Genomic DNA, 4,776 nt, shown 5'->3' with positions numbered 1-4,776 from the left:
TTTTGCCACGGTTTATTATTATTTTGTCACGAATATTGCTACGTTTGTTAGTGTTTTGCAAAGATTATTGTTATTATTGTTTTCTATTTTTTTTCCCATTTTTATTATTATGCTCCCTCCGTCTCGGTCATTTTTCTACCTTTTATTGTTATGTCAATAAAAACAATTGATCGATGTAATTAATTCAACCTAAAAGAAAATTTTCAAAATAGAAATTTCTATATTTTTATTTGCGAACTATAATTCAAGGTAAATTAAATGGTTAACAGTATTTTGAAAGAATATGGTGAGAACTATAAACGCTGAAAAAATAAATGATGATTTTGTCCGTAAAATTTATTTTAACAAAAAAATCCCAAATTTTAATTAGTATTCGTTTTGATTTTTAATGATTGTTTAATTTACATTAAAATGAAAAGCCAAAATTTGATGATTGTGTTTAATGCTACAAAATAGTTTAATTTTCAGTGAAAATTACAGGACCTATCTAACTCTTCATTAATAAATGTTTACTCACATAATTTTTTTTCTATTTTTTTTAATAGTTTGATATTCACATCGTTCTTTAATTTTTTTTTTGTTAATGTAACATGTTACTATATTATTCCGAGTTTTATTTTAGTTTGTTGCCGAATGATATCATTGTTGCTCGACGTATAAACGATATTTTTGTTAGTCCAACATTATTAAAATGATGATATAAATTATAAGAATAATAAGTAGTATTAACCATAGTTATATATATACTTCTATTTTTTTTTAATTTGGAAATAATGGTGATATTCAAGACTTAAAATATTTTTTTCTTTCATTTTCTCTGAAGTGTTGTGACGTTTAATCAAATGAAAACAATTTAAATTATGTTGGTATATATAATAGATAAAACAATAATCATTCTCACATTAGAGATTCAAAGTTAAAAAAATGATACTCATTAGTAGTTGGAGTGAAAGGAAAATATAGATTTAACCTTTTAATCAACTTCATTAAATATATATATTTCTATATTTAAACTAAATTTGCGCAAGTCAATATTTGTCATTTGTTGTTATTATGAATCTCAATATATTTAATACAAATTATATTAACAATTATCTATATCTATCTATATACAAATATAATAGAGGAACCACATGACATCATACTATACACGTGTCATGCTCTCATTAAAAATTTTCCCGCCAAAATACTATAGCAGGTTTTTATGAAGAAAGCCCTAAAAGAAAATATTTTATAAGATCATTTAACAAAATTTACTTTCCAAAGTATTAATACATGCCTTTATGGCATATAAAAAAATCAGGAAACATCCAAAATAATATGACTAGGATTCCTAGCAAAAAGTAACAATTATGGAATTATTAATATTTTCTAAGATTGAATTACTTTATTATTGCTTTACTCACCAAAAAAAGCTATTACTCCGTAATTCTCGATGTGATATATTTAAAAAAAAAACTTATTTTATTTATATATTAAATTTTAAAATTTTAAATTATTGCGTAGTACCATAACATGTTTGTAAATTGTTTTAACAAATCTTGTGCAGGGTCACCTTATGTTAGAGTTTGTTAAGAGTTTATCTAAAACATGTATTTTAGTAATCACATTTTTCTATTTTTGTTTTCCATTTAATTAATAAGTTTAATGTTTTTTTAGGGTTATGAATTCATTTTACACAGTATTTATGTAATGGTCTCACAAGAAATTTTTATTGGTGTCTTTAGCGAGTCATTGAAGGATTATTTTATTTTATTTTATTTGTTTGCCTAGAAGCGTAAAAAAAGCCCCATTATAATGAAATTTAGCAAACATTTAAAGCAAATTCTTGTGAGACCATATTCTCATACAAAGTATTTATGATGATCTTTTTTTTACACAATATTTATGTAAAAAAAGGTTAATATTAATGTATTAAGTGACATTTTATATGTTCAATTAATTAAATAGTATAAGTTATTTAAAACCTTCCATATATATGTTGGAGAATATAATCAAATCAAATGGAATAACAGAATTGTGTGATTCCTACCTAACCTCCATTTCATGTGTATCGAGTTGTCGATTTTAAAACATGTTTTAATCGCATCACACCACGACACCAATTGACTGATTACCCTTGGTACAATACAAATTTATATTTTACAATAATCTTCGTATAAACATAATTTATTTAGTCGTGGTGAATTGGAATTAATCTCTAATTTTTGGAAGTATAATTTCAAGTTCAAAATATTCGAAGAGTTTAAACCTCAAAGTGACTAACAGCTCTATTAAAATAAGTATACTGAGTATGTAAAATGAGTTATGTTCACGCACAGTAGATAAACGGGGGATGTGCTTAGCTGGTAAAGTTGTGAGGGGTGATATTTATTACTTGAATTTAAACCCCCTCAACATTATATTTGTCATCATAGCTCCTTTTATATATATAAAAAACATGGAAATAGTCATAATAAGAGTGAAATTAGCCTAATTATATTTGTAAATGATCAATTACACAATTGTGTTCTTTTTTGTCTTTTTGCAGTTTAGATTAGAATAAATTCACCTATTGAGCGTCACACACGTTCTCAAGAAGGATTAAAATTAAACAAAATAGAAGCATGTACTAAATATATGTTGTCATTTAGAAGGATTAAAAATAAATGAAAAATGAAGTGTGAGAAAAAGGTGATTACGAAAAAAACATTTTTATGTATTATCATTTATACATAATCTTATATGATGTCTGTTTCCACATTTTATTTTTATAAAAATAATTTAAAAACTTAAGTTGGTATAATTTGGTATGTTTGAAATTATTAACATGATATAAGACGCAACATGGGTGTAAAAATTATATGAAACGCGGTTATAATCATGGTAGAGTGGTAGACTATTGGTTTCCAAATCAGAAATGTAAAGCGTCTACAAACATGATATGTGACACATCTCACAGAGTTGAAAACATGATATAGGGACTTATAGTTATAATCAAGGTAGACTATTGTAGATACCCAGTATCTGCTGAGACTCCAACAAACACCCGATGATTATCGGACTACAACATGTTTTGGAATCGCGGCGTTTGATCGACAGTTTGTGTACAACTTTACGTCGGAAAACTTAAAACGATTTCGAAAATAAAACTTTTCAAAACATTTCAAAAATACCTGGAGTGTTTAATGCACGACGACGGGGTCGCAATGACACTAACTAGAGTCAAAACCGACACCGGACCAAAAACCGACTCAAAAATTCAAATCCCGACTCCAACAACGAGTCAAACCAAGTCAACCACCAAAAACAAAACATTTCAAACCTTCTACCTTAAGTTTTCCCGGATTTATGTTTGGTCAAGTACCAAACATATGACTACAAAACCTAGGATTGAACAAATCATGATTGCGTTTGTGTGAAAGCGACAACTCACCTCGAAGACCCGCGACATGGCTCGCGCCTCTTTGAGCAGCCCAGGTGGCCACGTCGCTCAAAACTCACACAACCACTCATTCTCCTATAAATACCCCTCAAATACCTCCCATTTGAGACTTACGCGAGTGTCCGCCCCCTCTTTTCTCCCTTAAAATTCTCAACTCGACTTCTTAAGTCACAATCCGACGCGTATTTACGACCTACCGATCGTAAATACAAGCCTTACACAATGTTTGGTACCGTCATCGTGCATTAAATCACTTGACTGGCAACTTCGACCACTACACCGTCACTAATCTTAAAACACTCTTTTTACTTACCAAAACGGTTTTAAACCGAGTCGTTTCCGACCAAACGAGTTGTTACACTTACGTCGGTCATTCGCCATAACCAAACATGCAATGTAAGTATGAGGGTGTAAAAATCCTTCTTTTATCATGTTTTCATTTGTTTCATGACTATAACATGCTAAAACATGCATAACATGAACCAAAACATGGAATAAACGAGCCAAAACTGATTTTTGGCTTGAGACAGAAGCCCTTTGGTTCGCCGGCTTGCCCGCGCCTAAATGGGGTGTCCAGGTCAGAGATCAACCGTGTTTGTTCTCGTCATTTCCCTTTAATTCATTTTCATATTTGTAATCGGTTTTTACCATTTCAAATATTTTCAAACCCTTTTTATTTTATTTCATTTGTTTTAACCATAAAACATTTTTCACCCTTGGTTCCTCATACCATGACGGTTAAATCCGTGTTTCGGTGATAATATTTGGTTGATAACATTTAAAAGGTATTTTAAAACCTTTTATTTCATTTCCTTACATTTCCAAAATAAACATATTAGTCACCAACACAAAGTCATCCTTGGTTCTACATACCATGCCGGATTTTAACCCGGGTACGATGATGAGTATCGACTAATTATAGTCAAATGAACTTAAAACGACTAGTTCATAATCACTTTCAAAACTATTCATGTCAAGCTTGTCAAAGTCGAACCCTTCACCGAATATCATCAAAACAATGATGATTATTAGAGTCTAGTTCTTCAAATCAACAAATGCGGTCTAAACGACCCTTTCAAATCAAATCGGGTTCAAACACCCATTTTTCAATGCGTTTTACAACGTTTTCAAAAGGTCAGAACACTACATATAACCGTAGGCTGACCCGCGCCTCAAGCAGGCCTTTTCTTTCTCATTTTCAGAACCAGGGGAGGCCCCTTTACACCGCCGGCTGGCCCGCGCCTCATGTAGTCGTCTGATACAGGGCCTGTTCCCTTTCCAGCATTAGTCTAGGACGATCCCGACTCCGATTGGATATAGGACGGATCAGATGACTATTTGTTCATTTGAAA

Source organism: Silene latifolia, chromosome X (genome assembly GCF_048544455.1).
Source record: "Silene latifolia isolate original U9 population chromosome X, ASM4854445v1, whole genome shotgun sequence".
In the NCBI taxonomy this organism is placed as follows: Eukaryota; Viridiplantae; Streptophyta; class Magnoliopsida; order Caryophyllales; family Caryophyllaceae; genus Silene; species Silene latifolia.
The sequence above is the reverse complement of the archived record's forward strand: the minus strand, read 5'-3'. Positions refer to the sequence as shown.